The 12,788-nt window shown below is 42.5% G+C and overlaps 1 pseudogene; it reads right to left on the reverse strand.

Annotated features, from left to right (window-relative positions):
- Positions 1-1,182: 1,182 nt before the first annotated feature.
- Positions 1,183-11,179, reverse strand: LOC134441121 (deleted in malignant brain tumors 1 protein-like; annotated as a pseudogene).
- Between the last annotated feature and the right edge of the window lie 1,609 nt (positions 11,180-12,788).

Consider the following 12,788-nt stretch of genomic DNA (forward strand, 5'->3'; position numbering starts at 1 on the left):
GTAGCCTTGACTATGTGAATGACACCTGGGAATTCGAATAAATGCTGTACAGCTGAGCAAAGCCTCATGCAATGCAATGCTGCTTTTATTGGTGTGTGTTGGTTATTGTGTGTGTGTGTGTGTGTGTGTGTGTGTGTGTGTGTGTGTGTGTGTGTGTGTGTGTGCATGTGTGCATGCGTCTGTGTATTCCTGAGTGTGTGTGTGTGCATGTGCCTGTGGTGTGTGTGTGTGTGTGTGAACTGTGCACGCGTCTGTGTGCATTTCTGTGTGTGCGTGCCTCTGTGTGTGTGTGTGTGTGTGTGTGTGTGTGTGTGTGTGTGTGTGTGTGTGTGTGCGCGCGCGCGTGTGTGTCTGAGCATCCTTATTGCTCTCATCGCATAATATCAATATGGAGTCTTCTCAGCATTATTGCAGTCTCTTGCAGAGGAGCGGGAACTTCACCAAGTATAAAAGTATAAAAGTTTGGTTTTCAGCTGCATCAGCGGGTCTTTTTCCCATCACTTTAGTGCCTATCAAGGTAGTTACTTTGCGTCATTCCATTGTACTAAGAGGAGAATTCCTGCCAATTTCAACATGCAGTTGTATCTCTGACGCTACCATTGACTTGTCAGGTTCTGACGATGCAGCATTAATTATTAAACCCTTACTGAGATCCTGGCCATCACAAACAGCACCCCAACCCCCACAACCACACACACACACACACACACACACACCTCTACCACCCCCAACATAACCCTGTCATATGACTTAGATACTGCACTATGGCATACTACAGTGACTGTGCTAAATGTTTAAAGACACCCCCTACATAAATAGTTTGGTAACACTTGACTTTACGGATCGCTAATAAGGTGGTAATTTCGTGTTAATTTCATAGTTATTTCAGGGTAACAACAGCAGAATAACCATACAGTTTCCAGTGCAATTAAGTTATTGGCATACCCTACCATAAAATTAAGCCTACTGACACTAGCTGTTTCCATTGCTAGGCTAAGGCCTAATTAACTAGAAACTACAGCGTAATTGCACTGGAAACCGCATGGTTATTTTGCTTTCATTAACTAGAAAGTATAGCATAAAGTAAAGTGTTATCAATAGTTTTCATGTTCTAGTAGTGAATTAGTGATAAAGTGGATCGCCAACACTGATAGAAGATACACACAGTCAGCTTGTTGCCTTTTGGAATGCTTTAATAATCATTTTAAAGTACATGGAAGGAAAAAAAGAGCAATATAATAATTTCATCATACATGGGTTTCCCGTTTGTAAACAATTCCTGACTGCGAGCCTCTGGCTGCACTGCTCACTCTTCAACCTCTGATTGTTGGAAACTGCTGTCACTCAAAAAAGGACTCACGTGGTTGGCTGTTTAGCATCTTGCCCCTCCTCACAGCGTGGATGTTTCTAAACGGGAAAACTACTGTATGTATAGAGTGCCTCTGTGGCAGACATGATTGGTTGATAGTTGAGCAGGAAAAGAGATGATTGATTAGTTTGGGCTGATGAGGTCATCAGTGGGTTCTTCAGGCCTCTGCCTTTGCCACCAAGTCCTCCAGCTGCTTCGCCACAGGCTTCTCAGGATCTGAACACACACACACACACACACACACACACACACACACACACACACACACACACACACACACACACACACACACACACACACACACACACACACAGTTAACAGGATTTGTCTCACAACGTTTCTGCTGACTGGTCTTTTTTCTCTCTCTTGAATTTGGACAATAGGGAATTTGTAATCGGGAAACCGAATTATCCATATTTAACCAAATATCCAGTGTACATTTTCTCTTGAGTTATGATCAGCTGTGATTTTTATACCTCTGAGCTTGATGGGTCCCAGGACCAGGGTGTCTGTCTGGTGGCCAGGAGAGTCCAGGCTTCGAGCCTTGCGGCTCTGGCACTGCTGACGACAGCGCCATCTCTCGCTCGCAGGGCAGATGAGGACCTTGCACTGCAAGTACACAGTGTTATGGGTCCGCAGGAACATGAAGGCACGGAAGCGGAACCGTGCGGAGGTCTCGTAGCCGTTGCTGTAGACCTGGTACGTAGGGTCTCTTGGACACCTGCAAGATGCAAAAACAGCATTTGATGACCAAAGGCATATCAGCTGTTTAATTCTCAAAATGACATCACCTGTTTACCTGTCAGGCGTTTTCTGTACCTGCCTTAGTAACATTTGAAACATGAAAACTCTACAAATTCTTTATCTTGGTGCAAGTTATGACGTGACAATAAACCGTTTATCATCAACTTTTTAAGGCAATAATAATAAGGTATTGTCCGCAAGTCACTACAGGAAAATATTATATATATTTCATATCATAATATATCATAATATGTTCGTCAATATATTCGTGGGTCCATTGATAACACATGAATAATAGCCTACGCCAGGGGACAGACACAAAAATAGCAGATGGGTCTTACCCATTCACCACGATGTCATAGGAGCGGTGATCGGCATAGTCGTGTGGATTTGGGGAGGCCACGCAGGTGTCCAGGAAGAGGACAAGACTGCTGTCAGGTCTCCTCAAGCTCACCTTGACATACAGGTAATCATTCAGATCAACTACATAGGGGTCGGCATAGATTTGCTGATAGAAGCTGGATGAAGTATAGAAGGCCATAGACGTGTTGAAACGCCCTACTCCAGTGATGGTAGAGTTTTCGATCTCACGGGCTCTATACAATATCTGTGACACAGAGTCGGAATCCATGTGGCAGACGGCAGACAGCTTGAATGTTGATTGATGTGTGATTTCCCCGTTGTTGGTTCAGTACGCCCGCACTGCGTTGTGATAAATCACCTGACCACCTTTAAACTGAACACAGAGGACAATGAGGATGTTGTAGTTAAACTTTTAGACTGTCAGTGTTGTTTCATACAGCTAAAAATGTTGCGGACTGAGTACAGCAAGGATTACGTTTTACAGTTGTTGTAGTACTATAGCCTGGAAGTATTGAATTCTCAGCTGTTGTGGGATACAGCAACAAAGATTAGGCGTCTTGCTTGCCATCCATTCTGAAGTAAGCATTTTCCTACTGACTTATTGACCTGACAACTTAGCGTTTGCGATGCAGATTTTAATCAGTCATAACAGTGTCATGACACAGCCATGAACTAGTCATAAACATTATGCCAATGTTATAAACGTTTTATGCTCATGAAAAGTTGACATTGTTTAGGCCGTCTTTACCATAACTGAATGTCACTCAATGGCAACAGTCATAAAAGTGTTCATGGCATTAGCGTAATGTTTGTGACACGTCCATGACTGTGTTACGACACAGTTTTATGACGCTATCATGCCATACGTATGTGTCATGTGAAGTATTACCGATTTAATAATCTAACAACATACAGCCATACCTCTCTGACAGTTCCACAGCGGTTGAGGGGGAAGTTGAAGACGACTTGGTAGCTGGTGATGGATGGTCTACAGTGTTCATCATTGACGTACAGGTCATTGCCATTGTCATATCCCTGAGAACTCAGGAAAGCTCTCGAGATGACAATGTTCATGTTGTCACCTGAACACTGAACGCGACCTACAGACAGTGACATGAACAGAGTAAGGAGGTATCCCATTTATTACACAACCAGTACCAATTCTCTTACAAAAAACAAGTAATATTCAGTTAATTACTCATAAATATTCATGAAATGATGAACTTGGGAAACCGGCAGCATTCAGTAGTTGCAATTAGCAGCATAGTTGCAATTAGCAGCATAGTTGCAATTAGCAGCATAGGCAGGGCCGCGTTAACCCTCGCCGAGGCCCGGTGCAGACGCAATCCGGGGCCCCTACAACACATTATAATGAGCCATATTCAAAACGCATGAAACGCAGGCTACACGTTTACTCCAACACAAAAAAGGGTGCGCTGAACCCCCTGCTGAGTTCACAAGTCACAACGCAGGAAGCATAGACAGCTGACAGGGAGGAGATTCTGTGCACTGCCGTTTGTCGGCTCAGCTAGAACTTCCAAACAGAAGCACAACCAAAAAGTCTCTTATTCTTGCGACGTTGCTGCCGACCAATTTGTCGAATCGAAACCGTCGTGGTAAACACGTGTTAAATAATTTAACCTCCAATGGCCTTGGAAAGACTGACTGACTGTCAAAGGAAAGTAGCCTAGCCTAGCCTACTCAGCTGTGTCGCTTGTCGCAAGGAGGGAATCCCCTTAGCAGCGAACCACTGCAAAGCGAAGCTGTCACGAAATCCCCTCAAAATGTAGTCTACCATATACCAATTAAGAAGTCAGCGGTTTTCATCTAGATGGTGCATTACACTGTATGCAATCATTACAGTAGACTACGGTGCAAATTCGTAATGTTTAGATGTGGATGTATCACACACGTTTTTTTTTTCTTCCAGATAAGAGCCACTTGCTAACTGAACAATCTGCGAGTGGTACCCAGGCATGTTTTAACCGAACACAAACCCGAACGCAACGATATAGGCTACGCTGACAGAGCATCGACATTATTACAGTGCTTTAGGGAAATGGCCATAACAGTGCTTTTGGAAAATGCGACTATATCATTTTAGTGTTTGCTAAATCCTTGGCTTGCCCTGTTGTTGTCAGACTGTCAGAACTTTGAGTGCTGGTTGGTGCACTTTACGCAGCATTATTGTGAACACTTTTTTAATAACACCTCAGAAGTGATCCTCGCCGTGCCATGCAAGACTTTTGTTACGCGAACGCAGTTGGGTGCGTGATTTATTTCCCCGTGTTTTGACTATAGAATAAGATAAAGTTAGGTTGGTGTGCTGTGCTCTTGTTTGCTTAGCTTACATGATTGCACAAGTCCATGATCGCTATGCAACCATTACAAAAAGCGATTATAACACTGACCTTACAAAAATGACTAACGTTGCCAACCTTCTCTTCAATGCGGTAATCCATGCCGGGCTGAAGTTTATCCGTACAATCTGAAGCAAGTGCTGACGCCGAGTTTCTCACATCTTTTTTAGACAGTATCCCATCATCAAACTCAAAAAATATTGACCACTGCTTTCACTGGTGGCACACAACCAGAAGCATCTGACTGAAATGATTATTCCGAAGACCTCCGATTCCTGCGTGCATCGCAGAGGCGATTCTAGGCTCAGTAGGTGGGCCACGTGAAAATTAAAAAGAATGAACACTTGTAACAAATTGCCACTTCTGTTCCCCAGCTACAGTCTTGGGGGGCCCAAGCTGCATGTCTAGCCTGGTGACAAGATATGCATATGCGCCTCTGCTTGCCTACGGATGGCGAAATGCATCAAAAATACAATTTGATTGTCTCAAAATATCGTTTCATATTTTCCAATCTCACGACGTCCGGGGCCCCCTCTAGTGGCGGGGCCCGGTGCTGCTTCACCGGTTGCACCATAGGATAACGCTGCCCTGAGCATAGTTGCATTGCCTACACTGACCACAGTCCCACATACTGTGCTGAAGTCATAGCTTCTCCAAAACAAAGTACAGTACATCTGATTCCTCATCATAATATCACCCCCTCACCGTTATCAGTGGACAGGGAGCTGATGAACTCAGCCTGGAAGCCACGACTGACTCCAGAGTTGTCACTTCTGAAGAGCACAGTCAGGTGGTTGGAGGAGGAGTGGAAGGCAGCCTGGGAGGAGTTGTGGCAGAGTTTCCCCAGCTGACTGTAGCCTGTGGACGGGCCGTCGTAGACAGTGACGTAATCGCAGGTACAGCAGCGCTCCAGCCTGAACACAGAAGCAATTGGAAAACTGGTTAGACCATTGAGCTACAAAGACATACTGCAACAGCGTCTTCTTCAGAGCCTGAATAGGGAAGAGTATTATATGGTGATGATGAAGAGCTTTCCATTACATTTTAGGGATAAGGCAAGTGAAGCCCGCTGTACGCTTGCTGCTAGCCGCAAATTACTCGCGCCACCGCGAGCAACCGACTGCACATGCTTACTTTAAAAGCAGTAGACCAACACGCAAAATACTGGCGGTGTCATCCAGGGGGCAGAGAGAACAGCATTGTGATCCGGAAATTGGGAACACAGACTGTAAACAAAACATAAAGTAGATGATACTGCTACTACTTCTACATTTGCACGCTCCTTTGTCAAAGTGCAACAGGGAATTATGATCACAAATGTTTATAATTTCGGACAAGCTCGAGATGCTCTTGAAAAGTTGCCGCCATCGTCATTTCCTCCAGGAGCATGGAACTGTGCCGTCTTTCTTACAATCGCCCCCAGGGAGTCTGAAGATATCGCACCTAACGAACACATTTGGTTGCAGTATTTAATGTGCATAAATTGACATGAACTACGCAAGTTAACGCGCTCATGCACGAATCGTGCGAGCGCACGCGTATCCTACAGCAAGCATGCCGAGAGCCTAATGGTATAATGATCAGGGCACAGTGGAAGATGGAGGAGAGCGCTCAGTGAAAGACATTGTTGTGAATTTGTTCCTTTTTGTTTGTTGTTATTAGATCCCCATTAGCTTTTGCTTTTAGCATTAGCTATTCTTCCAGGGGTCTTTTCAATTAATCATTGGCAATTACAAATTAGTCACACGGCGTAGCGGCAAACATAACATTAGCTACATTCTTCCTGTGGTCCTTCAAATTAACCATTAACAAATATCCGCTACAAAGAGTGGTTAACAGGACATACATATCTACTACATCAGGAAAGACAACACAAATAAAGTAAAATACAAGAAGAAAATAAATAACACAAACAATACATAGGTGTTTTCCTCATAAATTATCCCTGAAAGTTACAAGAGACAATGAGAGACATAGACGGCTAAGAAAAATGAGAAGACAAAGAAAGCTACTCTACATAAAGTTGCTATTCATACAATAATTTGATTTGCACTTTGAATGCATGAATATTTAGTTGCATAATGCTATGAGATATGTGTTCCATTGATGCATTGCCTGTACGTAACAGAACATTGCATTGTTCAATAAATGATTAGTATCAAGTACCATACAATTAGTCTAATACACATTTAGTATCAGTTCATTTTTGTTTATCCAGTCTACAACTTTCACTGTCTCACTTGCAAGTGTTTCATTTAAATCATCCACAGTCGCTGCAGCTAAATATACAGTGGTATCGTCAGCGTACATTGAAATATTGGTCATGGTTAATACCAGTTGCAGGTCATTAGTAAATATTAGTGTTGCACCGATACCGATACCAGTATCGGCCGAGGCCCAGATACTGCACTAAAATGGTGGTATCAGTATCAGCAATTACCAAAAAATAGGGCACCATTACCATGTATTGATACTTGTATGACACTTGAACACAGCCTTGAACTTAGTTTTTGTAGATCAAAGGTACTTAAAAAGTAGAAAAAGTTCTGCTGGATTCACTTTGTAAAGCAGCGGCCTGACAAAGCCATGATTGCAAGGATTTTACATCCAAGTAGTATGCAGCTCTTCGTATATACATTTGAAACAGAGTGGTATCGGTATGGTGTAAGTATCGGCAGATACTGCACGGCCAGGTATTGGGTATCGTATTGGGGACAAAAAATGGTATTGTGTAACACGAGTAAATATAGAGTAAAGAAGAGGGCCTAAGCAGTTACCTTGACGGCACCCCATGCTTCACAGGTATGATGTCTGAAAAACTTCCATTAAAATACTGCAACTTACTCTAGTTCTGTAAAAGTCAGCAGAACCCTCTGGCCAGAGGGAGCAGACAGCCTCCACACACAGTAGGCGTTGTCATGGTAATAGTTTGGATAGTAGGGGCTGGAGAATGTTCCAGAACCACTGAGGTATCCTCCACATTCCGGGTGTTGTGCTGGATCAAGACAGAAAAAGTTCAGTTCAATTGAAGCATTATTTATAATTGTGAGAAAATTGCTGTTTTTGTTTGTTTGTCTGTTTTTTGTCCAATTCTATCCAAGTTATACATGGTGTTCAGTATCTGCTGTAGTTGCTTCTGGCTCTCTTGCATGGAAAACACTAGCATCATAACTGATGTAGCCCTTGGGTTGATATCGTGTTTGAATGCATAACTCTGATGATAGTGTGTTATACCTGTTGTGTGAACTTCTGGATAGTCAGTGGTTTGATAGCAGTAATCTACAAAACAGGAAACAACAAATGTTAAATACATTTTATAAACAACATTCTGAATGTATTATACGCAGGACATCCAGTATTTCATTAACTTACCAAAGTAGTCATGGCAGCAGTTTCCATAGTATTGACATGAGCTGGAGCAGGAGCAACCGTAACTGTAATAGCCACAGCCACTGTGCCTACAGGAACCTTAAATGCACAAAATGTAGTTTTAAAATCATACTCTTATTTGTTATTTCTGAATTGGGGGCCTTCAGTGCGACTGTGGTTGGAAAACTACATGGTTGGAAAATGCTGTAGTTCGCTTACTTAGCTGGCAGTTTGTTGCAGGGGGATGCAGGTACTTTTCAGGGGATTGTTCATTGTGGGGGGCAATCGCTATTCCGACACCTTTTAGGGTTAGGGTTAGGGTTAGGGATGTCGGAATAGCGGCATGTAGGAATAGCGGCGGACGGTGGAAAACGTGTCGGTATTCCGACAATAGACATTAACGTCGGAATAGCGACATGTCGGAATAGCGCCACTTAACCGTTCATTGTTCCATACTGTTGTCTCTCCCATTAATCCAGTGCCACCGATGTCAAAACCAATCAACTTTTTTGAATTCAAAGACCAATATAACAAGAAACTAAATGTCCAAAGCGAGACCCTGCGCTATCTCACAGGTCACTCATCTGAGATCCCACTTTTTTACAGTCCCTGGAGCAATGTGTGGTGAGATGCCTTGCTCTAGGCTAGGGCACTTCAGCCATGGAGGTGTAGGGAGAGGTAGGGTAGGGATTCAAACCTACAACCCTCTGATCTTAAAGAAGAAATGAAACGAATATTAATTGTTGGAATTTTACAGTTTGTGCTGCATATTACAAAAGTTCCAAGCTTTGTGATTAAAACAAGATATTGTGTGTGTAATAATTTATCCGGGAAGTCATGTTAAAACGTGCTCAAAATGAGCAATATTTTGTCCAGTAGTGCGAATTTATTGTCTTATGCGTGACGTCATAAGGTTGACACAGTCCAACTCCGAACCCACAAAGTTATAGTAATCAATGGCGGCGTCTATGGCTAGTAAATCAAAGCACAGTGGAAAATATTGTGTTCGTGGCGGTCCAAATGGTACAGGTTGCAACAAGTACAAGCTTCACTGAAGGCATCTCTCTGCACAAGTGTCTTTAAGTCAAAATTACTGGAACTGTTGCTGACAAGGAGAAGGCAAAACAACGCTGATCGTGTAGGAGGCATCGGCTTTTGAAGTGACCTAGATCAATGTTGTGCTCCGGGCGTTTTCCACCCCTCCTGTTGTTTACCTTAAAAAATCTGGAGACCGTGGACATGGTTGGAAATACACTCCTAGGCTACCACAAGCAGTGTCTATGGATAGCAGGTGTGCTGACGGATATCTCTAGCTCGAGTGCGACCACGGGTGAGTCTGGCCGATAGCCACTTAGCGGGATAGCAGCATGCTAAAGATGCTATTCCTCTCTGCCATTGTAGCACCCTAGTACTAAGGGTCCTCGGTCAATGCGCTGCGGGTCGAGGTGTTTCGTTACGACTCCCTGGCCGTCGTTCGTGGAGTTATTGCTTTATATGCAACGAAATCGCCCCAGCATCCGAGCACGAACATCTGTGTTGTGTAGTTATGACTCTATCCATGGCCGGCGGTCGTGCAGTTCTTGTGTTATGAAACAACAGCCCCTAAGCACGAACATCTGTGTCAAAATATACCTACCGACTTCCAAATTGTCGCATAATGATGGGTATAACGCCATTGTTTATTAAGATTACATTAAAACCATGCTATTGAGCTACTTAAGCATACGTTTTTAAAGTAGCTGATAGTGCAATTTCGCTAGGTTTCAACATGTCAAAGACAGAGTGCAGCAGCCAAAGCATCGTCCCCCCCCTTGTCACGTTGCCATAAACAAAAAAACAAGTATGCCGCGCTGGTTGATCGATAAGTTGTCGGCATAATAATTGAGATAACGCCATTGTTTAATAAGATTTTAAAGCTGGCTTTCAAAGTGCCACTTCGGTTTCAACCTGTCAAAGACAGCGCGGACTGTCACATGATCTGAGAAACCGGCAGCTGGCTGGCACCCTAATATAACATGCTCCCATATTTTCCAGTTTACCACAGCACATACAGCCTACACTAATAGTGTCATATGATTGATAATATCTTAATAATGATCAGCGTGTAGCCTTCGTGTAGCCTAGTAGGAGCGCGGTGCTGTTTTGTGCCCGTCGATCCTGTGCCGAATATTACCGGTATCTTTCCAACCCATATGGCATATGGTGGTGCATCATCAAAGAAAAGTCTACTCGGCTTATTTGTGAGGCTTATATTCAACGTGAGTTTTTGTCACATAATGTTAGAGGTGTGTTCTTTCGACATGTCGATATTTGTATCTTAATGTTGGTTCCTTAATGAGATATGGGTCCTTCAAATGTATGATATTTCCGCAGCCAACCATACTCGCAAAAAGAGGGTGTCAACCGCATGACGTCACGCCCCTGTAAATATTGTCGCACCAAAGGCACGGTTTTAAGTTGCCGTTTCAACAAGTTATGTCCGGAAAAATTATTTAAAGTTGGATTGATGTTTTAGAAATAGGCCCAATATTTAATGTGAATAATAGATGAATATTCGTTTCATTTCTTCTTTAAGACAACCTGCCTTAGGTCACAGCTGCTTCAGAAGTATAAATCAGATCTTAATCCATTTTAGCCTGATGACTCGTATATGTTATTTCACCTTTGGTGCCTGGAGACACATATATGCTGCATTCAGGCTCTTGAGATTTTAGCTTTTTCATTACAAATGTGGGTATATTGCAGCTGAATGAACACATTCTAATGCAAGATGAGGGCCTTAGGGTTTAAATACAACAATGTTTCATGTTTTTATGTGCATCAGAGGCGAAGACATTTAGGTTTTTTATAGGCTGAGGGCAACTTTCCCAACAAGGGCTTAGGCATTCAGCATGTGTTTTTGCAGGTGTTTTAGGCATCAATGGGTTAATAAGCTGTGTGGTTTTAAGTACCTGCTGATGTCGGAGTTGGCCATCCTGGCGTCTCTGTCTCTGATACAGCTGTAGAAATGAATTATATGAATAAGTGAGATATTCCAAACAGATACACAGTTACGGTAACACTTTATTTTAGGGATACATCTATTAGCACTAATACATACAATGTTAATGCCTGCATAAGTAACTTGTAAGGCATGTACTAAGCAAGTGCTAAGGCCTACTAGGTCCTTACTAAGGTTAAATTGGTAATAAATCCCTTATTGTGCATGGTGACATTTGCGAATACATGCCTAACAAATGTTTGATTTTGCTTTGTACATGCCTTACAAGTTACTTATACAGGCACATTGTGTGTATTAGTGCTAATAGATGTATCCCTAAAATAAAGTGTCACCACAGTTACATCATGGGCTGATTATGTTTAATAATAAGCTGTGTGGTGTCCAGTACCTTCTGATGTCGGTCCTGGTGTCCCTGCAGCTGTAGAAATGAATTATATTAGTAAATATTTTCAAACTGATATAAATCATGAACTGAATATGTTTAAAGGAATGAAACTGTGTTATACCTGTTGTTGCATCTGTTGATGAGTGGCAGTGATCTAAAAAAACCAGGAATGAAACAAAAACGATGAGCACCTTTTAATATGCCATTCGTAATGTATTCAAATGTCAAATGCCAGGCAATCTGAAGCGAACTTCTTACCATAGTAGTCGCGACAGCAGTTGCCATTGTATATGCAGCTTTCAGTGCAAGAGCAGGTGGCGAAGTTCCAGCCGCAGTAGTATTGACAGGTGTCATATTGGGTATCAGCTGGAGAAGACATCATAATAAATGCAGTTTAATAATAATAATAATAATAGTTAATAAGAATAATAGTTTTAAAAAAATTATCATCGTCATCATCCATTATAATAGTTCAACTTACTGGTTGGTTCTGGATAGTTTGTGGTCCACCAATAGGCTGTAGGGGAATTGTAGGGGAAACGTTCATGGTTACAATCGCATGCACAGACTTACATTATCATGCCATTTCATGCGCACATCCAAAAACACTTGTTGCAGGTGCCAGACAAAAAGTCAGACAGTTGGAAAAGGTATGCCGATAAGCCAATAAGCTCCAAAAATAAACTTTATTATTTAAAAAGCATTGTTTCGATCACGCTGGCAATGATGATGCCTGATGAAGATCCAGCGTGATCGAAACGTTGCTTTTTAAATAATAAAGTTTATTTTTGGAGCTTATCGGCAGTGTGCGGACCTATCTTTTCCAACTCTTGTCCATGTACACAGGATTTACAGTGTATTGGTTACAGTCACTGGAGCAACAAGAGGTTTGGTGCCAAATGCACTTCAGCCATGCATGATATGGGACTCAATCATGAAAGTTTTGATTCCTTGACCAACTCCGTAACAACAGTCCCACATAGACTACTTACATAATATAGAATATCAAAGAATATCAAAATCTCACCTTGGACCGTGGTCACAGCAGCATAAGAGCAGCAGAGCATCAGCAAGGTGAACCTCATTCTGAACTCCATCTCTCTTCTCAGCTGGAGAAGCTTCTGGTTTCAAGCTCCTCATGCCAGGCCTTTTATCCTCATCTTCAACAGGATCTGTCCCTGCTACTGTCATAAAGTC

The sequence above is a fragment of the Engraulis encrasicolus genome, chromosome 24, assembly GCF_034702125.1.
Source record: "Engraulis encrasicolus isolate BLACKSEA-1 chromosome 24, IST_EnEncr_1.0, whole genome shotgun sequence".
Lineage (NCBI taxonomy): Eukaryota > Metazoa > Chordata > Actinopteri > Clupeiformes > Engraulidae > Engraulis > Engraulis encrasicolus.